We start from the raw sequence: 25,686 nt of genomic DNA on the forward strand, positions 1-25,686 counted from the left end.
TTCAGGTTCAAATTGGTTTGTTGTTTTTTTTTTTAATAAAAGAAAATCAAACAACTTCTTGTTCCCTTGGTGAAAGTAAAAGCCTAACATTTTCTGATTTCTTTTGACAGAGAAAACTTGAGCCTATGAATCTAAACTCATCTGTGATGGTCTGCAGCTGGGAGCAAGCAGATCAGTGTCAGTCCCTTTGCAGCCGTTGGCTGGGAACCTGCATGTTCCCTGGAATGATATTTGAAACATGTCACCCTAGCCGTGCCTTCGCTCTGGACTGGGAGGCGAGTCAGTCAGAATCTGCATTATGGAATGTATGTTTCAGATCCAAAGCTAGGAGATCTTTTTTAATAGCCAGAGAATGTAGTCATAAATATATCTATTAATGTATTTATGCAAGAACAATTTTAAAGTTTTTTTATTATAAAAATTTCCCCCAAAATTGAAAATGAAAGAACATTGGAATTAAAATCCAATGGAATTAAAAACAGTGGAATTAAAAATCATCTGTACCTTAGTTATACATAAAGAATCTTAAAATCCTTCTAAACATTTTTTTGTTCAAATGTAGATATTTTTCCCTTCCAAAAATGAAAATTATTATTTCACATTTTTTTCTTTTTCCTTTTAATATATATTCCATATTAATAAATATAATTCTTTTAAATCCCTTTTAATGGCTGTTTAACATTATATTGAACAGATATGTAAATAGTCCTAGGTTTAAGAAATTTAAAAAATTGTCATTACAATGCCCCTGCAAAGAATTTTTTCGTGTTTCTATTTTTAGTTACTAATTTGGACTAAAAGTTAACAAGTTTACTTTTCTTCATCTAAAACATTGGTTATTTTATGAATGAATTGTAAGGATTTTAAATAACTTTTCAGTAATTTCAACAAAGAAATTAACTTTAAGGCAAAAATGTATGATGGTTTGCAAATCTATTTTCATTATATCTTCACTTTTACCAGTGTCATATCTGTGTGTGTTTGCACAAGTGCTTTAACTACCAGGAATGTAAGAAAAATCTGTGTACTAAAAATGTGAAAATAGTTTCCTGGTTTGTGTTTTCATTCTCCCAATATAGGTTTTGGATGACAAGCTTGTATTTGCAAATGTACACACCCTGTGAGAGGTGCTCTGTACATACGCTGAGATACTGTACATAAAATTGCCTCTGAATCCCAATCATCTGAAAACCGTGTCCTCAGCCTTTGATACCTTCAGCTGTTTTATGAAAGTCCTCCAAGTGGATGAAAGTATCAACAACCGGAACAAGAGTTTTTCATTGCCCTATTTGAGAAGAGCTGCGTGAACGACTTTTATATTCAGGATAGAGATACATTCATCAATCCAACCACCAGGAGCCTCACTGTAAGTCTAAACCGAGTTTAGCTGCTGTCTTGGGGGTGATTTAGAACCTGCTGTTGAATTATAAGTGATTTGGTTTTGTTGGTTTGGTTTGGTTTTTAAAAGCTGCCCATAAAAATGAAAAAAGAGAAAGAAAAGAAATATGCCTACAGATTCCTGTTAGGATAGTAAACAGTGGCTGGTTATTTACCCTGTATAAACCACACGCTTTCTTAGAATCTATTTAGGTTTACTTCATCCTTTCTCAGATCAAGTATCAAGTAAGGGACAGTTTTAAAAAAAAATTCAGGATTAACTGGCTTGTGAGCTCCGGGATCTGCAAGGCAGCTTTCCCTTCCCATGGTGTAAGTCAAATGGCAGAAATGAAATAAAGCACTTCATGTATCCTCCGGTGTTAACAGGAAAAGGTGAGTCTTCTTGACCTTGTTACTTCCTGGGTAAAATGAAGATAATATGTCAGGAGTCGACAAGCCCATTTAGGGCAGGAACCATGTTGTCTTGTTCACTGCTGAATCCCAGGCACCAGGAAGGCTGAGTTTAACAAGTGGGTGAATGAATGAACTGTAGTTCCCCCAGAGTTACCATGTGGGGCAGTGTGGATTAGCATCTAAGAGCATAGACTCGAGAGGTGAGGGTACAGCTCAAGTGATGGGGCGCATGCTTAGCACGCATAAAGTCCTGGGTTCAGCCCCCAACACCTCCTCTAAAATAGACAAATAACCCTAATTACCTCCCCACCCCCCACCAGAATTACCTTATTATCTCCCTGCCACCAAAAAAAAAAAAAAAACAAGGTAGAAGTGGCCAAGAGCATAGACTCAGGCTGGAACACTTGTGCTGGTTTCTCGCTGTCTACCTTGTAAAAGTCATTTAGCCTCTGTGTTTATCAAGTTCCTCATCAATAAAATGGGGATAATAATAGTACCCACCTCGTAGAGATGCTATGGGGATTAATGAATCTGCTTGAATTTTAGAACAGCCCTGGCTAATAGTAAGTACTATGCATTTGCCAGCTCTTTTCATAATTACTGACAGATGTTATTATCAACCAAAGAAGTATTAGTTCTTTGTAAGGGAAATGCATGTTAGACCATTTCATTTATCATTTTCTGTAATTCAGGCTTTTTCCCTCTGAAATACCATTTTCTGTCTGTGCACTAGTAAATCACAGGGCTTTCCAAATTTCATCTGTCTGAGTTCTTGTCATGATGACAATACAGCAGAGTTTTGACATTTTTTAGGGACTCCATCTGAGATGACAGCAACCCCTCAAATTCAGAAGCACTTCTCTAACTGACAACATCTCGCATGAAATGAAGTTTGTAAAATGTAAGAGCTTCAGACGCTAAATGATGCCATAAATGCAAAGATGTTATATCTAAGCTCTTTAAATAAATCCTGTCATTGAAATAAAGGAAATACTATATTATAGCGCTCTATGACTTTGTTACCTTGCTATCCGTTTATCTGACTCTCTAAGACAAAAGAAAGCAAAGACTGAGATTGATCATTACTACTGTGTGGTACACGTATTTGTGGATGAAGACCATACTGAAATGCACTGTCTAAGATACTAAAATGGACACTAAACAGCTGCTTGATGCACATGCATGAACAGAACAGGGAGCTGGTTGCAGGGAGCAGACACTGAGCTTCCTGGATCAGAGACTCAGCATAGCAGTCCAGCCCAGCAGTCCACATGTTTCATATTTATATCCCAGCAAAATTAGCAGTGAGAGTCTGAAATGAACTTTGGGGACACTTGCAAACAGCTGTCATGATTACTAATGTGGGACACCAGGATTCTACAGTGTTTAGTTGGCATCTGCACACAACCATTTCTTTTCCACTAAAGCCTGTTGTAATTGCTGGTTCCACATCCAGGCTGAGGAATCATCTCATGTGGTGTTTGGGAGGGAGGTAAGTGGAGTCAGGACCCATGCTAAGGCTGGGTGGGTAATAATCTGGTTCTAGTACAGGAGAAAGGAAAGTAGGTCAGGTGGGAAGGAGAATGACTGGATTTAAATTTTGTTTCTTGAGTAAGCTAAATATATAACATCATGTCAAGTTTCTTTATTGTTTATATTCCATGTGCTGTCACCGAATAACTACTGAATTGTGGGGACAAAAAAGCCTGGGTTTTAGAATTGACCCTGCCCCTAAACAGCCAGAGTCCAGGTTCCTCTGGGTGTCCAAGGAGGGGGCTGCTGCCTCCACTGAAGCAGTTTGGGCACTTGGGTGGCGTAGTTTTTTTTGCTGTGGAAGACTGGCCCGGTTGTAGGACATTAAGCATCTGCAAGGCCCTCACCAGGTACCCACGGTGGTCCCAGGACTGTAACATCCAAGTGTTCATTTCCAGCCACGTTTGCAAATGACCCTCAAGGGGTTAGTATTAATCCTCGGTGAGAATTATGAAAAACTATATGGTACCTCCATCCCTTCTGGCAAAGGAGGGCCCCTTATTTACAAATAACCACAAAGTGTTAGCACCATATTTTATTAGCAGAACATGTGAACACGTGGTGACAGTGACGCTCACCTGTTTGCTTCTGCTTCCCAGTGCAACTTCAGCCTCCATCAGAGGACCTCAGCTGCCCCAGCGAACAGGGCCTTCTGTACAGGGAATGTGCTCCTCCTCGAAGCATAGACAAGAAGCAGCCCTTAGATCTCATCAGGTGAGCTGTTGTGGAGAGCACTCCAGTGGGAAGGGCTCAGGGTTGCCCTCATGGCTTCTGAGTGTGACAGTCCTCCAAGAGTGTTACCAACCAGGAAGCTCACAGGAGCTCTGAGCTTTGTTGCCCCAAGTTTTTACTGGAGACTTTATTACAAAGACATGATTTGTTGGGTCACTACTGACATGGCTACCCCAAACACTAACTGTAAGTCAAAGCCCCAACATTTGAGCCCCTACCTCTCCTGATGGTCAGTCACTTGTCACAAAGCTCAAAGCCCCACTCCTCTAATCACATGGTTGGTGTCTCTGGCTGGCCAGTCCCCATCCTGAGTTATCTCATGAACACAAGCCATCCAAGGGTCCACCATGAATAGTAAAGACACTCCTATCTTGGGAAATTTCAAGGCTTTAGGGGTTGCCGTCCAGGAACTGGGAACAAAGACCTACCAAATTCTTCATTAAACAGGAGTAAATGTTAGGTTTCACTTAAATTATAAAATAAGAGAAGTATTCTCACTGCTTAGCTCTATCTGCTGTTCGACACCGTTTCACTACACCACGTGACTGTAATGTCGCGCTCAGCATGTGTATTCTCAGAGCATCAGCGCCGGCTGCTCCCCGGGAGCTTATGCTGTTTGTTCAAGGCTGCTGGGAGGAGGGAGGCCAAGGACAACTGAGCAAACAAAAATAATCGGGCTAATAAGGAAACAATTTCAGATTGAAATGAAGGAAATAATACAGTGTTGAGATGGGAGACTTGGGGGAAATGGAGTCAAGAAAGCTATCTTTGAGAAGGTTACATGTGAGCTGAGATGGTGATAAGGAGGCTGGTCTTTGAGGATCTGGGATAAGTCACCCCAGGAATAGAGGCAGCTTGTCCATTGCCCCGAGGCACAAATGTGCTCAGCAGGTTTGAGGAGATACTGGAGCCAACGCTGGTGAGAGTGATGAGACGCGAGGTTTAGAAGGGCATCAGGAGCACGGAAAGTAGTGTAGACTCTTAAGTGCAGTGAGAAGCAGTCATGATAGTTTAAGCACTAAGGTAATTTTCTCTCACAATTTGCAAAGATAATGTGGAGAATGAATTGCAGGGACCCAGGAAGCAGGGAGGCCTGGTCGGAGGCTCTTGGAGTGGGCCAGATGAGAGATGGTGGGAGCCAGGGAGAATGCGTTTGGGGAGTGGAGCTGACAGGATGCAGTTATGGGCTGGCTGTGGATGGTGAGGAGAAGAGAAGGGTCAAGGTAGCCCCAGGTCGGCCTGGAGCCAGGTGCCTGATCTTCCTAATCTCAGTGCCCCATTCAGATGCCCACCTACTTGGGCAAACCTCTTAACCTTCCAAGTGAGGGTTTTAAATCACTGAAGTCTTTTTGTTTGTTTCACATTTTATGGAAAGATTCAAACACGTACAGAAATAGAGAGAACAGCACAGCCAGCCTGTCTGTATCAGTCACCCATCTCCAGAATTATCAACTCAGAGTCACTGTTGTTGCAACTTTCATCTCCACCTCTTCCCCTCCCCCACTTCGGGATCATTTTGAAGGCAATCCTACGTAGCTTAACCTTTCATTAGTGAAATGACAAGGTCTCTTTCAAATACAATTGGAATATTCATTTTTTTTAGGGTTACAAAATAATTCCCTGATTGTCACAAAAATACACTTTTAAGCAGTTTTGGGGTTGAAATCAGCATCCAGACTAAGTTCACACATTGCAGCTAGCATATCTCTCAAGTGGGTTCTAATCTATAATTTTCCTGTTTCTCATTTTCCTTGAAATTGCTGAGGGATTTCTCTATTTCCTGTTTGGTTGATTTCATTCTCCCCTGTGGTTAGACTTATTTCTCCATCCTATGTATTGGCTTTAGCTAAGTGATTTGATCCTCCCCTAAAAGCTTGATCTGAACGAGGTTCAAATTTGTGCAAGAATATTTGTTATATGAAGTTTTGTACTCCTGTCATAAGGTACATAATGTCCAGTTGACTCTCTTTTTTGTGATGACAGCAGCCAATAATGATTGTCACCCGGGATCATTATTTCATAAGGCATTTTATTTCATGTGGTCATACTCTAATTTCCTCCCACAATTATCAGCAGGATCACAGTCATGAAGAGGCACTTTCTCATTAACCCGGATTATCCTGTAGAACAGTTTTAAAAGAGGAAGTTTATATATTTGTAAATATTTAAAGTTGATATATTTTTCTATTGTTTCTAATGTTTTTTTTCTAATAGAGGTACTGAAGATTGAATCTAGGACCTTATGCTTGCTGAGCACACACTCTGCCACTGAGTGTACCCCATCCTCCTTGAGATTCATATTTATATGATATATTCCTTCTGTTATTTTTGTTTTATGTTATACAGAATTTGATGGCAGGGCAATGGGTTTGATGGCTATTTAATCATTCTTTATGGGATTTTGGGGTTGGTGTGTGTGTTTGTGTTTGTAAAGAAAACAATTTTCCCACTATTTTAAGTATGTTTTGTGAAGGAAATTATGTTGATCTGTTCCCTTCTCCTGGTCCATGTATTCCCTTGTTGCTTCCCACTAGTGGCCCCTTGAGCTCTGTGACAAGACTAGCATGTCGTTAATCCAGGTTGAAGGAGATCTGAAGAGATTTATTCAAGGAGATGAAATTTGTAGACAATGAATTGGAAAGTATTGAGAAAGTTATTCATTAGGAGAATGTATGGGGTTGAATTGTTAAGCGCAGAGAAATCTAAGCTATGAACCACCAAGACAATTATTAACTCCAGGAAAAACAAAGTAGGGAATAAGAAAGTAAGCCTAGCAGACAACTTGCTACAGCTGTGAACAGTCTGTACAGAGTCCTAATAATGTAAAGCAAGGATACTGAGCTGATCAAAATTATAATGTATTTGTATCAAAAGGTTGGAAGAATGAAGGTTTGGGTGTGTAGAGGAGATGTGGTTTGAAAGAGAGCTTAATATTCATTTTCCAAAATAGAAAGTTAAATAGGTGATTCATAAAGCTGAAAAAGTCAGTAGGCTGTGTTACAAGGATATTAGTCAGAAATAGGGAGTTTTTATTCCAAGAGTCAGCAGTAGGAGCTGAACATTGTTGCTTCTGACCAGGAAATGGGGTGGTTGTTGGGAACTGCTCCTTTTTACAATCGGTGTTCGAGAACTGTTTGACTCTTTAATGAATGTATTATATAAGTTTGATAAAAAGAAATCAAAGCTGAATTTTGAAAAATTGATGTTAAGAATTGGGGTGTTTTTGACAGAGAGAGATAAAAATCAGACAAAACTACATTTGAAGGGATCCTCATTATTTCTAGCCTTTCAGCAAGGACTAGGGGGCAGACATCTGTTTAAGGTTCAAAAATTCTTTCTGACATTCTTGCCGACATGTAACCTTTGGAAGTAATGAACACTCCGTCATTGTAAATATGCAGGCAGAGGCTGCCTGACCAGCTCTCTAACTGTAGCAGGGTGTGTTTACCATTGGCCAGTTGGAGCAAGCAACTTCTAACATTCTTTCAGTTTTGAATGTGGCATTTTCAGGATGGATAGTTGATAAGAATGTATTACAAAAAGCTTAACAAGAAAGAGTCCAAGACATCTCAAACCCATTGCCAGGGTTTTCTCTGCCAGACACCATCCTGAGCCTGCCATCTGTGAGCCAGGCCACAAAGACCAGTCACAAGAGAATGAACACACTTTGTCCCTCCTATCTGATTTGGCATCGGGCTCAGCCATTTTCCCCATGGAATGGTCCACGCCCAGGTCTCTGACGATGGAGCTGGTCTCACAGCAGCCTGTGAGCGCTGGTCCAGCCCTAGGGGTTCCTGCGTGAAGTTTCTCAGGACTCCAGGCTGTTCTCAGAGCTGAGTCCCCCCTAGGCTAGGCCCTCGGAGCTCATCTCAGCTCCAGACTGAGCCGGAAGCTTCCGAGAAAACTCAGAGCTGAGGAAAGTCACAGGTTTTACCCAGCACTGCCGCGTCAGCAGTGCTCCAGCTGAGGGAAGTATCAGCAGCAGCAAACACACCTGAGCCGCCGCCTCATTGTTCCGCCTCATCCCTAAGCCCTCTGTGTCTGCCTGTCTGTGTCTGTCTCCCTTTCAGGACCAGCCTGGCACCGCTTCGTGCCCTGCCTCCTTTCTTCTAATCTTGCCTCCCTGGCCTTTTCCGTCTACTCCAGATTAACTGAGTAACATTGAAGGGTTTTTGAAACCTAGGAACAGCCGACGTGCTAGATACAAAGAATACAGGGCAGTTCCTTACTCAGCCACATCCCTCCTGCCCTCTCCCATTCCCACATGAGTTTTATAAATATTTTGTCAGAGAGACATTGCACTCCCAGTTGTTATCATTATCAGCCATTTCCTTATTATCTGTGGTTTACGTTGCATTTGCTCCAGGGAAGTTCCCGAGATAAGGCAGACGCAGATGACTGAGCCAGTAGTTGAAGTCCACTTGTGTCAAGCCTGTTAAGAATGATCTTTGGTGGGATTTGTTGAATGTGCCAGACTGTCCAGTGAGTGGTGATGATCCCCTGCATCTGCTCCGGAGTCGGCCTCGTCCCCTCCTTTGCTCTGTTCTCATTTATCTCTCTTCAGCAGGTGAACCAGTGATCTGTATTTCTATGATACGTAAAATACTTCTTATTTCACGGTAGAATTTGGGGGCTGCTGTGAAAACGCATATGTTTTAAGTGTGAATTGAGTCAGAGGTTTAAACTTAAAGCCCCCTTGATTTAGAATCAGAAATTAGTATGATGGAAGGAGGGTATAACTCAGTGGCAGAGTGAATGCCTAGCATGCATGAGGTACTGGGTTCAATCCCCAATGCCTCCATTTAAAAAACAAATAAATAAACCTAATTATGCCCCACCAAAAAACAAAGAAAAAAGAAATTAACATGAGGATGAAGCTATAGAGTGAATATGTGTTTCTTCTGAAACTACCTTCTGTCTTTCTGCAGGAAATTCTACGGAGAGAAGGTCGGAATCTACTTTGCTTGGGCTGGGCTATTACATTCAGATGCTCCTCCTGGCAGCAGTAGTGGGGGTGACTTGCTTTCTGTATGTAAATTTTAATCAAAATAACTGTACTTAGAGGTAACTTCTCTTTATTCCTTGTTACGGTGCTTACTTAACTTAGAATGACATTCTCCAGGAGCATCCACGTTGCTGCAAATGGCCCTATATTGTCAGTTTTTATAGCCGAGTAGTTTTCCATTGTATAAATATACCACTTCTGTAGCCAGTCATCCGTTGATGGACGTTTAGGCTATCTCCATGTCTTGGCTATTGTAAATAGTGCTGCTATGTATATTGGGGTGCAGCTGTCATCCTGAAGTAGGGTTCCTTCAGGATATATGCACAGGAGTGGGATTCCTGTGTCATATGGCAATTCTATTCCTAGTCTTTTGAGGAAACTCAATACCTATTCCACAGTGGCTGCACCAAACTGCATTCCCACCAGAAGTGTCGGAGTTTTCCCTTTGTCCACAGCCTCTCTAGCATATGTCATTTGTGGATTTTTGAATGATGGCCATTCTGACTGGTTTGAGGTGATACCTCATTGTACTTTTGATTTGCATTTCTCTGATAATTAGTGATATTGAGCATTTTTCATGTGCCCATTGATCATTTGTATATCTTCCTTGGAGAATTGCTTGTTTTGGTCTTCTGCCCATGTTTGGATTGGGTTATTTGGTTGTTTCTCTGTAAGTCATATGAGCTTCTTATATATTCTGGAGATCAAGCCTTTGTTAGTTTCATTTGCAAAAATGTTCTCCCATTCTGTAGGTTGTCTTTTTGTTTTACTTAAGGTGTCCTTTGCTGTGCAGAAGCTTGTAAGTTTCATTAGGTCCCATTTGTTTATTCTTGCTTTTATTTCTATTGCTTGGGTAGACTGCCCTAGGGGAAGATTTCTGAGATGTATGTCAGATATTTTGCCTGTATTTTCTCCTAGGAATTTTATTGTATCTTGTCTTATGTTTATCTTGCTGAAGAGACTGTCTTTATTCCATTGTATATTCTTGCCTCCTTTGTTGAATATTAGTTGACCTTAATATTTGGGTTCATTTCTGGGCTCTCTATTCTGTTCCATTTGGCTATATGTCTGTTTTTGTACTAATACCATGCTGTCTTGACGACTGTATGTCTATAGTATTGTCTCAAGTCTGGGAGAGTTACTCTTCCAGCCTCTTTCTTTTTTTCTTCAGTAATGCCCTGGAAATTCTATGTCTTTGATGGTTCCATATAAATTTTATTGTGATTTGTTCTAGTTCTATGGAATATGTCCAGGTTAATTTGGTAGGGATTGCATTAAATCTGTAGATTGCCTTGGGCAGTGTGACCATTTTAACAATATTGCTTCTTGCAATCAAAGAGCATGGGATACCTTTCCATTTTTTAAAGTCTTCTTTAATTTCCTTCACCAATGCTTTATAGTTTTCTGTGTATAATTCTGTCACGTCTGTGGTTAGATTTATTCCTAGATATTTTATTACTTTGGGTGCTATTTTAAAGGGGATTGTTTCTTTACTTTCTTTTTCTGTTGATTCATCATTTGTGTAAAGAAATGCAACTGATTTTTGAACATTAATCTTGTAACCTGCTACTTTGCTATATTCTTCGATCAGCTCTGGTAGTTTTTGTGTGGACCTTTTATGGTTTTCTATATATATTGTCATGTCATCTGCATATAGTGACACTTTTACCTCTTCTTTTCCAATTTAGACCCCTTTTACTTCTGTTACTTGCCTGAATGCTGTGGCCAGGACTTCCAAGTCTATGTTGAATAAGAGTGGTGATAGTGGGCATCTTTGACTTGTCCCAGATTTTAGTGGGAATCTTTTGAGGTTTTCACCGTTGAGTGCTATGCTGGCTGTAGGTTTGTCATCTATAGCTTTTATGATGTTGAGATATGTTCCCTCAATACCCACTTTGGTGAGAATTTTTATCATAAATGGGTGTTGAATTTTATCAAAAGTTTTCTGCATCTATTGAGATGATCATGTGGTTTTTGTCCTTTCTCTTGTTGATGTGAAGTATTACATTGATTGATTTTCATATGTTGAACCACCCTTGTGTCCCTGAGATGAACCCCACTTGAGCATGATGTATTATTTTTTTATGTGCTGTTGGATTTTATTTACTAGTATTTTGGTAAGGATTTTTTCATCTGTGTTCATCAGTGATATTGGTCTGTAATTCTCTTTTTTGGTGGTGTCTTTGCCTGGTTTTGGTATCAGGGTAATGGTGGCTTCATAGAATGAGTTTGGGATTATTCCTTCTTTTCAATCTTCTGGAAGAGTTTGAGAAGGACTGGTATGAGTTCTTCTTTGTATGTGTGGTAGAACTCCCTGGTGAAGCTGTCCAGTCCTGGACTTTTATTTGTAGGGAAGTTTTTTATTGTTAATTCAATTTCATTCCTAGTGGTCCATTTGTTCAAGTGGGTAGTTTCTTCTTGATTCAGTCTTAGTGGACTGTATGTTTCCAGAAACTTGTCCATCTCCTCTAGGTAATCCACTTTTCCATGTAGTTTTTCATGATATTCTCATATGATATTCTGTATTTCTATGTTATTTGTTGTAATTTCTCCATTTTCCTTTCTTATTTTGCAAATTTGTGCTCTTTCTTCTTCTTTGTGAGTTTGGCCAGAGGTTTGTCGATTTTATTTACTCTTTCAAAAAACTAGCTTTTGGTTTGATTGATTATTTTCTCTATTTTTTTAATCTTTATTTTATTTATTTCCTCCATGATCTTTATTATTTCCTTCCTTCTGCTGACTTTTGTGTGTTTTTGCTCTTCTGTTTCTAGTTCTTTCAGCTGGTGGGTTAGATTGTTTATTTGGTATTGTTCTTCTTTTTTGAGGAAAGCCTGCATTACCCTAAACTTTCCTCTTAGTACTGCTTTTGCTGTGTACCGTATGTTTTGTGTGGTTGTGTTTTCATTTTCATTTGTCTCAAGGTATTCTTTATTTTCAACTTTGATTACATCATCCACCCATTTGTTTTCTAATAGCATGTTGTTTAATCTCAATGCTTTCCTTTATTTCTCCTTGGTTTCTCTGAAGTTGATTTCTAGTTTCAATGGCATTGTGGTCAGTAAAGATGCTTGAGATAATTTCTATCTTCTTAAAATTGTTGAGGCTTCTTTTGTGACTAAGTACATGATCAATCCTAGAAAGTGTTCCACACACATTTGAAAAGAATGTGTATTCTATTATGGAGGATTGTAATGCTCTGAAAATATCCACTAAATCCAATTATTCTCTTGTATCATTTAATTTCTCTGTTGCCTTATTTATTTTCTGTCTGGAAGATCTGTCTAGTGATGTTAATGTGGTGTTAAAATTTCTGACAATGATTGTATTCCCATCAATTTCCCCCTTTATCTCTGTTAGTAGTTGTTTAATGTACTTAGGTGCTCATGTTGGGTGCTTATATATTAATGATTGTAATATCTTCATCTTGTATCACTCCTTTAATCATTATAAAATGTCTTTATTTATCTTTCTTTATGGCCCTTGTTTTAAAGTCTATTTTGTCTGAAATCAGTACTGCTACACCTGCTTTTTTGGCATTTCCATTTGCATGGAATATCCTTTTCCGTCCATTCACTCTCAATCTATGTGTCCTTCTCCCTAAAATGTGTCTCTTATATGCAGTGAATTGAAGTTTCTTGCTTTATTATCCAGTCTGCTACTCTGTCTTTTGACTGGAGCATTTAGACCATTAACATTTACAGTAATTAATGATAGATGAGAGTTTATTGTTATTTTGAACTTATTTTTGCAGTTGATTTGGTATTTCTTCTTGGTTCCTTTCTTCTTCCTTTTGTGGTATGGTAATTTTCCTTTGTATTGTATTTAGTTTTTGTGACTCACTTGTAAGTTTTTGGCTTGTGATTACACTTTTTTGTAAGTCTGTTAACCAATTACTGTAACTGTGTATACTAAAGAGATATTAATGTAATCTCAAACCCATCCTACTGAGAACAAAAGATTTAAAAACAAAAGAAGAAAGAAAAAATACTCTCACATTCATGAATTCTCATTTCTGTAGCATCCTGCTTCTTTTCTATTTAGAGTAGACCTTTCAATATTTCTTTTAGCATGGGTTTAGTGTTGCTAAATTCTTTTAGTTTTGCTTCTCTGTAAAATTCTTTATCTCTCCTTCTATTCTAAAGGATAGCCTTGCTGGAGACAGTATCCTAGGCTGCATCTTTTTTTTTCATTCAGGACTTTGAATATATCTTGCCACTCCCTTCTGGCCTGTAGTGTTTCTGTAGAGAAATCAGTTGAGAGCCTTCTCTTGTAACTCACTCTTTGTTTTCCTCTTGCTGCCTTTAGGATCATTACTTTATCCTTCAGTCTAGCCATCTTGATTTATGATATATCTTGGCATGTTTCTCTTTGGGCTCTTCGTGTTTGGGACCCTCTGATTCTCCTGTGCTTGGGTGTCTGATTCCTTCTTTAAGTTTGGGAAGTTTTCAGTCATGATTCCTTTAATTACCTTTTCCATCCCCTTTGTTCTTTCTTCCCCTTCTGGAACCCCTATTATGCATAGATTGGCATGCTTTATATTATCCCATAGGTTCCTTATATTGTTTTCATTGTTTTATATTTGTTTTTCTCTCAGCTGTTCTGATTGTGTGCTTTCTGTTGTCCTGTCTTCTAGGTCACTTATTCGTTCTGCTGCATTATCTAGCCTGCTTTGTACAGCCTTTAGGTCAGATCTCATTTCAGCCAATGAATTTACCAATTCTACTTGGCTCTTCTTTATAGCTTCTATTTTGTTTTTGATATATTTTATGTCTCTAAAGACTATCTCTTTTAGTTCCTTCAGTAATTTGATCACTTCTTTTTTGAAATCTTGATCTAGTAGGCCATCAATGACTATTTTATTGATCGTTCTTTGAGGGGATTTCTCTTGCTCTTTTAATTGGCAGGACTTCCTCTGCTTCTTCATTCTGCTCATATCTCTCTGGCACTGTGGCTTAAGGAGTATCAGTTATCTATTGTGGTCCTTAAAGGAGTTTATTTATTTATTTATATAAAGCCTATGTGGGAATAAAACTTAAAAGAGAGAGAGAGAGAATTTTAAAAGAATGGAGGAAAAGAAGGTTTGAAAAAAGTGTATAATCAATAATAGAAGAGCAAGTTGAAGCAGAATAGGAATCGAGTTGAGATATCTTTTAAGAATCTTAATAAAAAGAAGAGAAAATTCAAAATACAATATTTGAAACCTGTGACTAATAAATAACAGATCAAAACCAAGAGAATTAAAAATGAAATGAGAATTGTAAACATATAGAACTGTTTAAAAATAAAGATTAAAAATGTAATAGGTATAAAACAGATATAAAAAGATTTTAAAAACAAAGATGTGTTCTCCTAGAGACTGTGTGCTCTTAATGGTTTTATTGAGAGGCCTTTGTGTCTTCGCCCTGTTTCACGAACTCACCTTGCTCTGTTGGCCCCCTTGTCTGTGCTGCTCACAGTGTCTGTCGGCAAGAAGATTGCACCCCTCCAACACTGGGTCAGGTGATCCTTTCCTTTGTGGTGGGTGGGTGGGTCACTCCCCCTCCAGATGCTGCAGTCAGTGCTGGGCCAGTTGCTCCATATGTGGGCTCAGCTTCAAGAGTAACAGCTTTATGGAGATATAATTCACATACCATAAAATGCAGCCTTTGAAATTGTGCATTAGATTTTTAAGTACATTTCAGGGTTTTGTAGCCATCACTCCCAAAAGGAACCAGTACTCTTTAGTAAGTCACTCCCTAAACTTCCTTTCCCTTAGACCCCAGCAGCCACCACTCTACTTTCTGTCTCTACGGATTTGCCTGTTCTGGGCATTTCATATAAGTAGAACCATACAGTATGCTGCCTTTTTTGATTGCCGTCTTTCATTTAGTGTGACGTTGTCAAGACTCATCCATGGTGTAGCATATATCAGTACCCAAAGTCCTTTTTGTGTTCAAATAATATGCCATTGTTATAAATACACCACTTTGCTTATCCATCCATCAGTTGATGATGAATAATTCTGCTGTAAATGCTCATGGACAAGTTTTTGTGTGAACACATATTTTCAGTTCTCCTCAGGATATATCAAAAAATGGAATTGCTGGGATGTATTCTACTTTTAACATTTTGAGGAATTGCTAAAGTAGTTTTTAAAGTGACTGCACCATTTTATATTTCCAGTAGTAATGTATGAGGAGTCCAGTTTCTCCACATCCTCATCAACACTTTTTATTACCGGGTTTATAGATACATATTTATATATCATATATCATATATATTTGTCATCCTAGTTGGTATGAAGTGGCATGTCATTGTGCTTTTGATTTCTGTTTCCCCAATGCCTACTGATGTTGAACATCTTTTTATGTGCTTATTTCCCATTCGTATGTCTTCTTTGGAGAAACATCTATTCAAATTCTTTGCCAATTTTAATTGTATTTGTCTTTGTATTGTCATGTTTTAAGTCTCCTTTGTCTATTCTGGATAAAAAGTCCCTTATCAGGGAAAATATTGGAAATATTTTCACCCATTCTGTGGATTGTCTTCTTACTTTCTTGATGAAGCCCTTTGAAGCACAGAAGTGTTTAATTTTACTGAAGTCCAGTTTACTTGATTTTTTTTCTTTTGTTGTTTGTGCTTTTGCTGTCATACCTTAGAAGTATTTGTACTTCAAAATCCTGAAGATTTTCTCATTGTTCATTATCTAAAAGATTTATAGTTTCAGGTCTGTGATTTATTTTGAGTTAAATTTAATAAATGGTGTTAAGTTAAAAGTTCAGTTTTCTTTCTTTCCAGGTGTATGTTCAGGTGTCCCAGCATCATTTTTGTAAAGATTAATTTTTCCCCATTGGATTGTCATGGAACCTTTATGAAAAATTAACTGGCTATGTGTAAGAGTTTGTTTATGGACTCTCAGTTCTTTTCTCTCAATCTATTTGTCTGTCCTTTATGCAAGTACCACACTGTATGGATTACAATTTTGTTACTGAGTTTTGAATTTGGAAACTTCAAAACTTTGTTCTTTTTCAAGATTGTTTTGACTATTCTGGGTATCTTGCATTTCCATATTAGTTTTAGGATCAGCTTGTTCATTTCTCCCAAAAAGCCAGAGTTGCACTGAATCTATATGTCATTTTGAGGACAAATGCCTTCCTAACAATAATAAGGCTTCTGATCCATGAACACAGAAGAGCTTTCCATTTATTTTAGGTCATTTTTAACTTCTATCAGTAGTATTTTAGTTTTCAATTTACCATTTTCAGACATTTTTCTCAGTATTCCACATATTTTTCTTAATATTCCTAAGTATTTTATTCTTTTTGATGCTATTGTAAATGAAAATGTTTCCTTCATTTTACTTTTAGATTATTCACTGCTGTTGTATAGAAATATAATTACTTTTTTATATATTGATTTGTGTCTTACAATTTTGGTCAAACTATGTTGTTAATTCTAATAGTTTTTTTTTTCTCTCTCTCTCTTTTTTTTCTTTGTGGATTCCTTGTGAATTCAATGTATAATATCATGTCATCTGGAATTGAAATAGTTTTATTTCTTTCTTTCTAATCTAGAGGCTTTATTTTCTTTGTCTGTTTGCTTTGACTAGAACCTCTAGTACAATGTTGATTTTGGGAGGAAATAATTCAGTCTTTCACCATTATGTATGATCTTTGCTCCAGGTTTTTCATAGATGTTCTCTGTCAAGTTGAGGAAGTTCTCTTCTATTCCTAGTTTTTATCCATTATTCTATTAATATGGCATATTACATGAATTGACTTTTGTATGTTGAAATGCCTTTGCATACCTGGATACATTCCACTGAATTGTGGTCTATTTTATATGTTACTGGATTGGATTTGCTTGTATTCTGTTGAGGACTTTTACACTTATATCCATAAGAGATAGTCTTTAGTTTTCTTGTGATGCCTTTGTCTGGTTTTGGTATCAGTGTGATACTTGTGTCATTGAATGAATTGGGAAGTGTGCCCACCTCTTTATTTTTAGACGAGTTTGTGAAGCATTTTTTTGTTTGTTTGTTTTTTGTTTTTGTTTTTTCTTTAAGTAGTTGATGGAATTCACCAGCAAAGCCATACTGGCCTAGCATTTCCTTGTGGGAATGTTTTGGATTACTGTTTCAGTCACTACTTATTGTAGGATTATTTGAGTTTTCTATCTCTCCTTGAATTAGATTTAGTCACTTATATCCTTCAAGGAATTTATCCATTTCATCTAGATTATCTCATTTATTGGCTATACAAGTATTCATGGTATTCCCTTATATTCCTTGTTATTTTTGTAAGGGCAGTAGTGACATCCTTCCTTTCATTTCTCATCTTAGTAATTTGAATCTTCTCTCTTTTTTTCTTCAGTACTAGCTAAAAATTTGTCAGATTTCTTGATCTTTTCAAAGAACCAACTTTTCTATTTGTTGATTATTCTCTGTTCTTCATCTATTCTCTATTCCATTTATTTCTGCCTTTACTATTTTGATTAGAATATTTAATTCATTTACATTAATGTAATTTCTTATCAGGTTGAAGTTACATCTGCTATCTGCTTTCTATATGTCTTTTTATTTCCCCAATGCTCTATTACTACACTTTTTTGTACAAAGTAGGCATTTTCAAGTGTGGCATTTTAATTTGTTGTTTATTTTATCTTTTTCTTCTCCTCCTCCTCTTCCTCCTCCTCATTCTCCTCCATTGCCCCGGAGATTACTATTAACATCTTGTTTTAAAGCAATCTAGTTCACATGAATGCCAACTTAATTTCAATAGTACACAAAAACTTTGCTTTGGTATCAATCTTTTCCCTCCCCCTCCTCATGCTGTCACTGTCATACATATTACACCTTTATGCATTTATAAGTGCATCTACACAGTTTCATAATTATTGTTTTATGCAGTTGTCCTTTACATCAATTAGAAGAAAACACTTACATGTAATACTGTATTTATACTGTTTTATTTTTTTACTCATGTAGTTACCTCTACCAGTGCTCTTTATTTTTCAGTTGAGTGTCCTTTCATTTACAGCTGCTGGACTATCCTTAATATTTCTTGTAAAACAGGCCTGCTAGCAATGGATTCTTTCAGATTTTGTTTTTATAGGAGTGTCTTAATTTCTCCTTTAATTTTTTTGAAGAATCATTTTGCTGGCTATAAAATACTTGGTGACAGTATTTTCCTTTTATCACTTTGACGATACCTTCCCACTGCCTTCTGGTCTCCATGGTTTTTGATGAGAAATCAACTGTCTTACTGAGGAGCCTTTGAATATGTTGAGCCTCTTTTCTCTTTCTGCTGTCAAGATTATTTGTTCTTCTCTTTTGACACACTGAGTCTGATGTGCCTATTTTCGATGTCTCTACATTTATACCACGTGGAGTTTGTTGAGCTGCTGGGATGTACAAATTAATGTTTTCATCAAATTTGGGAAGTTTTCAGCCATTATTTCTTTATATATTTTTTCTACCCCTTCTTTTCTCTCCTTTCTGGCTCTCAAATTATGTGTGTATTGGTATTGTTGATGGTGTCCAACCTATCTCTGACACAGTGTTCATTTTTTTTCATTCCTTTTTCTTTCTGTTCCACAGACTGGATAATCTCAGTAGTTTTAAGGTAACTGACTTTTTCTTCAACAATTTCATATCTACAGAGAAATCTCTTATTGAATTTTTCATTTTAGTCATTATGTTTGTATCTCTAGAATGTCCAGTTGGTTTTTAATATAAATTTTATCTATTGTTATTCTCTGTACAATGAGATGTTGACATACTTAAATTCTTTAGGCATGGTTTCGTTTAGCTCTTTGATCATATGTGTAATTCCTTATTTCAGTCTTTGTCTAGTAAGTCCAGTGTCTGGGTTTCCTCAGGGAGTTTCTATTGACTACTTTCTCCCCTGTGTTATGGCCAAACTTTTCTGTTTCTTTGTACATCTTGTAATTTTCTGTTGAAAATTGGACATTTAAAATATTACAATATGGCAGAACTGAAAGCCAGATTTTCCTCATCTCCAGGGTTTATCGTTGCTTCCATTGTCATTGCTGCTGCAGCTATTTATGTAGTTACTTTCCTGAACAAATTCTGTAAAGTCTGTATTTTTTATCATGCATGGCCATGAGATCTGTATGTGTGCAGAAAGCCTAGTTGTCGTCAGTGTAATAATGATTGGACAGTGATTTCTTTCAATGCCTGGAGCCAATCGTTTGAGCTGTTGCCAGGTGGCTGTGTGCCTGCATGCTGACGGATGCCCTCAGCACCGGCAGGCAGTCTGCAGCTATTTTGTAGCCTTTAGTTCTTGCTTATGCAGAACCTCAAGTTCAGCCAGAGTTGAAGGCTTAAGATTTTCTCAGATCTTTCCTTGCCATATGCCACACATGTGTACGCACTTCTACAATTCTCAGAATTTTTTGGAGCTATTTAACCCTACCTCCACCCCCAGAAAGTCTCAATACTCAATTTTGCCTTCTAAGTTTCCTAGTCAGCATCTAGTTAGCCTGTACTGGTACCACTGCCTCAGGCAGTTTTAATGTTACTCACTGCTGATTGTTTTCCACAAACACTCTGGGGACAGGCTGTTTGCACAGCATGAGTTTGAGATAGGTGAAATAGTGACAGTTGTCTGGGGGCGGATTTTTTGGGTAACTTCAAATCACTTCTGCCCCTTCCTTGATTGTGAGACTGTTGCTTTTAAAGGCCACCATTTAGGTGAGGATTCTCGGATGGGGTAGATCAAGTTACAATATGACAAAACTGATTATCTTTATGGAGATTTAGCTGTTATTTTTTCTCAAATAAACACTCCCCAGATTGCTGGAAGCCTTGGTTAAATTTCCAGAGTTCTGCAGAGGTTAATTTTGACAAATTTTGCCATTGTCATTGCTTAACAGAGGAGTAAGTTTTCCAAGATTTTTACTCAGATATTGTAGAAGTATATCCCATTTGCATTTGTTTTTAACTGAGTTACTTGCAAGAGTAACTAATTCTACAGCTCCAGCCCCATTCACATAAGAGTTCATCTGCATGGCTTCTCCTAAAGTGATCAGTGTGCAACCTGTTGTCCGTTTGTTGTTTTACTTATTAAATTGTAGGGGTTTTTAAGAATATGCTCATGAATATCCCTTTGTCATTTTTACACGTTACAAATCTTCCAATAGTCTGTGGCTAATTTTTCCCTTTCTTTTAGTTGCTTTAATGAAGTTCTCAGTTTTAAGGATATTCAGTATAGCAATATGTGGATGCTGATTACAAGGGTGAGGCATTTAACTACTGTCTAAACCTCAGTCTTTGCTCTGATTCACTGTCTAGAATATCTGAACACATCTAGTGAACCCCATATACCAATGGACACTGACAGTCCTAATTAAAAAAATGCTTTTTAAATAAAGCAAAAAATATTATCTTTGACACTGGAAAAGACAAATTTCAAATTTACTAGCTGATCTTGTTTTCTGTGATCATTAGCTACATCATGTTTATAGAGCCAACAGGCATATTGAGCTACTGATTTTATTTCATCGGATTTTAGAATGCAGAACACATTTCAGGCCCACGTATAGCACCGTATGTGTATCTTTAAGGATATGTACATATGATGATGTCTTTATTATAAGTACCTTATTTTATTTTAAGTACCAACTGCTGTGAACCTCATTAAGGAAACCATGGAACTGCAGAACTGAAATTTTTCACACCACCACCATCCCGTAGCATCTCTTTTGCACTTAGATGTTGTGTGGCAGAGTATTTTTCTGCTCCCTAGAAATGATCAACGTTGAAGGGGGAAAAAAAGCCCTCCTCTAATAAATATAGTCCAAATCACATATTTATCTGAACAATGGCCACCATTTTAGTCCACACCAATCCATCTACTCATACTGACTCAGAGTCCTTAACACAGACAATCCACCACTGTAGTCAGGGTCCTCAGCACACGTTGTATCCCCTCCTCATTCTTTGTTGATTCTGACCTACTTTTGTCCAACACGTCCTGCCAGTCTCTTCACTGCCTGACTGCAGTTTTTAATTTTTACCTTTGAGTCCCAGGCTGTGCCTAGTGATTTCCAGAGAAACGCCAGACACCTGGCTCATCAGGAGGGGTGGGGAGGATTTCAGGAAGCTATTACCCTAACACACTTGCAGATCAGTAAGTGGCTGTTGTGAGCATTCCTTCTAGATCTCTGCCATGCCAGCAGCATCCATCCCAGCAAAATAACGTAGCTCCTCCAACCACCTCTGCCTCTACTCATCTGGGTTTCTGCTTTCAGTGACACTCAGATGCTGCTGATGGGCATTATATATATATATATATATTTTAATTGAAGTATAGTCAGTTAAAATGTGTCATTTTCTGATGTACAGCACAATGTTCCGTTCATTCATATACACATATATATGTATGAATTCCTTTCCATATTATTTTTCATTAAAAGTTATTACAAGATATTAAATATAGTTCCCTGTGCTATACAGAAGAAATTTAGATTTTTTAGCTATTTTTATATATAGTAGTTAATATTTGCAAATTTCAATCTCTGATGGGCATTTTTAAAGCCACATCTGGAACCCTTGCTGCAGAAGAGTCTGAGAAATATATTTTCAACCTCATAGCATTTTGGTTAGGAAGTTGGAATAAAGGCTGAGCTGGCTCACCTAACTTGTCTGCCTTTGTGAGTAAAGAGGTCTGGAGTTTCAAGGCCCAATGAAATGTCCCAGCCCTTCAGTAGCAAACTCTTAAAGCAACCAAAATGCTCCCATCTGCCAGAGCATGACTTGTCCTTAGATACTGCTGGCCATAACCACCAACGCTGTCTAAGTCATTGTCTTCATCTGGTGCACACTTTCTTTAGATGTCGAATATCCTGATTAAGAGGACAAGCTGGTTTGGATTCCCAAGGTCACAGGCAGCCTTCTGCCTGACTTTGGTGTATATATGTTCATTGAAGAGTCCTCTCTCAGATCAGCTAGAGCTGCCTGGTGTGTGGTTTGCCAGAGAATGTGGGTATATTGCTCCCCACCAGAGTCCTACCAGTTGTTTTATTGCAGGAAGAGATAAAGCAATAGAGACAGAACAGAAATTTCTTGTCCATCCTCAAACACAGTAACCCCTGCCCAGGGCTCTTGCTCTGGGACACAAAGAAGTACAGGTCAGCAGCGACATGGCCCTGGTGTACTCCAAAACATGGTGTGGTTTTACTGGGCTATCTGTGTCTTTCATGGACCCTGCAAAGTTCTCCCTATTTGTGAAATGGGGAACCAAGGAACTCCCACCCATGCCTGTAGCTCCCAGGGTTTGCACCCTTATGGGTTTTGAGGATTTGCTGGCAACTCATTCTTTTTCACCAAGTCATTTCTCTGTTACACAGCAGTCCTGTGACTTCCTCATCAGAACTACTCCTTAAGTTCGGGATTCAGTGAAAGATGCCATTCATGTTCAAGGAGGAGAAGGAAGACAGCACAGATCAGAATTGCTGTTTTGCTTTTTTTGTTGTTGTTGTTTTCATAAGCCGTCTCCAGTTGTCGAATAGACCCTGAGCAAATGAATGACTGTTACACTCCCATTTGAAGGATGAGGAAAATGATAATCAGGGAGAGGAGGCAAATATCCTGAGGTTCCAAAGACAAAAAGGGATGAGCACAGAATAAGATCCCTGCAAATTTCTTGGCTGTCATCAGCCTTTAGGTCAGTGACAGAGTGCCATGTGTAGTAGTAAAGTTGTAGTGTGCAATTAGAAGGGTGCAGATGTTCTTGTTTTAGTTGATACAATCACACTGTTTTGTCTGGGACTCTGAAAAAGAGAAATGGGTTAGAAAATGTTGGTTTCTCATCCTTGGTCCTTCCTCACCCTCACAGATACGGACCCTTCCATCTGTAGCTGGAATAATACAGACCCAGCCTTCCCATCTCATGAGATCAGTACTCATTCATTTCATCCCTGCCCACCTGTAGGTGATAAAGCATAGCATGATTTTCATGTCCTGCTTCACTGATTCTTGTGAAATTAGGTGTTTGAAGATAGGAAGTCATGAAAGAAGCTGCTTTTTTTAAATAAAGTGCAGTAATTTTCTTAGCAGTGTAGGAAATTGAGGATTTTCTTCATTGAAAATCATTAGAGATTTCAAGAATATCTGTATTTCTGATGTGTAGAATAAAATGACAAAATCTAGAGGGATTACAGAAACACAAGGAAGATACAAAAAGTATCTTTAAAGAGCTTTCCTAAGACTGGGCTTGTAAAGAGACTGTTAGTTGACGGAGACCCTCTTCTCACCCATAGTCCCTCTCCTTAGGTTGCAAAGGGCCAGCGTTTCCCCTGTGTGCAGTCCTGGTGCTTCAAGTGAGTTGTGGGGTAGGGCGGTGCACATGGTGCCGCCTTCAGTTTGTCCACCCTAAGTAACCTCTAACAGTCAAGGGGCGAGTGTGTTGTAACGGCATGAACCATGCGCCATGCTCTCCGGGGTGTGTGCCCATCTCAGCTCATCCCAGCTCAGGTGATGGCAGAGCAGAGAGTGGTGGCAAGAGGTCAGCCATGAGTAGCAGGGAGCACCTGTAGTCAGCTGGGACCCAAGAGGCTAGGAGTTCCAGGTGGAAATCCCAGGACTTCCCACAGCTCATTCATTCAGCTAATACTTCTCCAGCACCTGTGATGTGCTGGTGCTTCCTTTGTGAACAGAACCAAATCCTTGTCCTCCTGAAGTTGATGTTCTAGTGGAAATAAGAAATGATACACACAGGAGCAGATCCTGGTCAGGACACATGAGTGCTGTCTATTTTGGAGTGCACAAGGTGAGATCCTTTGGGAAGGAATGTATGATACAGGAAAATGTGGGGGAGAGGATGGCCATATCCCAGGTCGTATTTGGGTCCCTGGGATGCACCTCACCAAGTGTGGGTCCTTGGTTTGCCCAGCAACGAATTCGAGAGCCACAGTTCAGTAAAAGTAGATTTATTCAGAGAGATATATACACCATAGACAGAGTGGGCTGTTTCAGAAGGCAACAGAAAGGCCATGAGGCATGGGGGTTGGGTGCTCCAGTTTAAAGTAAAAGTAGATACACACACCACAGACAGTGTGTGGGCTGTCTATCTCAGCAGAGAGAGCAACCACGAGGTGTGGGATTGTTAGATTTTATGCACTCAGTATCTTCATATGCTAATAAGTGGGAGGAATATTCCAACTGCTTTGGGATAGGTGTTGGGATTCCCAGAAATTGGGCCACCACTCACCCTTTGACATTTTATGGTCAGCCTTGAACCTGTCCTGGGACCTGTGGGAGTGCCATTTAACATCCTGCTGTATTTCGGTGAGTGTGTATTGAAGCTCAAGATCTACTGGGAGTTGACTTTTCCACCATCTTGGTGCTAAAGGCTGTGACATTCCTTTATTGGATTTGCCCAGCCCCTTCCTTCCTTTCTCATGAGGGAGCTCTGGACTGATTGCACAATTGCAGAGCAGGGGACACAGTGGAAAGAACTTCATAAGTGGAATGTGGAAGGCAGTGTTTTCAGTAGAATTCTCAAGTCAATTACAAAGTAACGGTCTTCTTTTTGCTGGGGGTACATGGTGTCACATGAGGGAACTGTGAGCCTTGGATACTGTAGTGAGTGGGTGGCTCACTGTGTATACTGTGTTGCTTCTTAAGTGGCCCGAGGACAGTTGGCTTATAGGTGACCCATTCCCACAAGCAGGGGTCTCTTTGGGGATTTTCTGCATGTGAGGGTAACATGGGTCACTTGGGGGGCAGGACCAGCCAGTCACAGCTTGGTCCACAGTCACCTAGTGCCCTCAAGGCTTTCACCCCATGGATGCGTCACCTCCCCCTGGATGGGGACAAGGGCACAAGTGGTGGGGCAGCTTCTCAGTGGTGGAGGCATTGCTCTCCAGACCCAACCCTCAACAGCGTGGACCCCTGGTGTTGGCCACAGTCTTGGCTAGATGAGGCTGTTCGGTAGCTGAGCTCATGAGACATGGGTGCCATGCTTCCATTCTCACCAAGAGCTCTAGTTTCGAAGGTTCTCGTCAGATAGCCACAAATACTCCATAGCCCATAAACAAAGAACAGTCTCCTTCAATCGGGGAAGGGCACACAGAAGGAGAACGGATGATCCCGAGAGCAGGAGAGGACAAATCCGTCCTGCCATCAGGGATCTGACAGACGAGCCAGCTCAGTTCCTCTTACTAGTTGTTTACTTGGAGGATCTGGGGTATTTGGGTGACCTGCAAGTGTCAGGAAATAGTACACGAGGGCTTTGTAGATTTTCTGGTCCGGTGTTTACTCACCCCATTGTAGCTGTCGTGTAAGGAAACAAAACTTGTTGGACAACAGACCATGGCCTCTGCTCCCTGGTGGAGCCAGGAGATTACAATATTAAGTACGACTGCGGGGGCATCATTTCTATGTTGAGAGGCCAGATGGCCTTACATAACTCTCATGCTGGATGTCTAAGTTGCAGAGGGAAACTGGATTCCATCCAGCTCTCCAGCCAAGGAGGATACCAGAAGTGGCCTCCGCCACCAACTGTGAGCTCTTTGCCTCCACTGACAGCAGCATCTATAGCAAAAAGCTGGGCTGCCACCTGCGTTTCCGTGTAAACATCCGAGTACCCACAGCAATGGCCTCGTGAGGGTTGGTGTGCCCA

At 39.3% G+C, this 25,686-nt stretch overlaps 1 long non-coding RNA gene across 1 annotated transcript; it reads left to right on the forward strand.

Annotated features, from left to right (window-relative positions):
• The first annotated feature begins 1,133 nt into the window (after window positions 1–1,133).
• LOC141575432 (uncharacterized) lies at window positions 1,134–9,060 on the forward strand. The gene is made up of 3 exons (XR_012503014.1): window positions 1,134–1,366; window positions 3,924–4,038; window positions 8,985–9,060. It is a non-coding gene; the product is annotated as an uncharacterized LOC141575432 (long non-coding RNA).
• The last annotated feature ends 16,626 nt before the right edge of the window (window positions 9,061–25,686 follow it).

This window comes from Camelus bactrianus, chromosome 3 (assembly GCF_048773025.1).
Source record: "Camelus bactrianus isolate YW-2024 breed Bactrian camel chromosome 3, ASM4877302v1, whole genome shotgun sequence".
NCBI lineage: Eukaryota > Metazoa > Chordata > Mammalia > Artiodactyla > Camelidae > Camelus > Camelus bactrianus.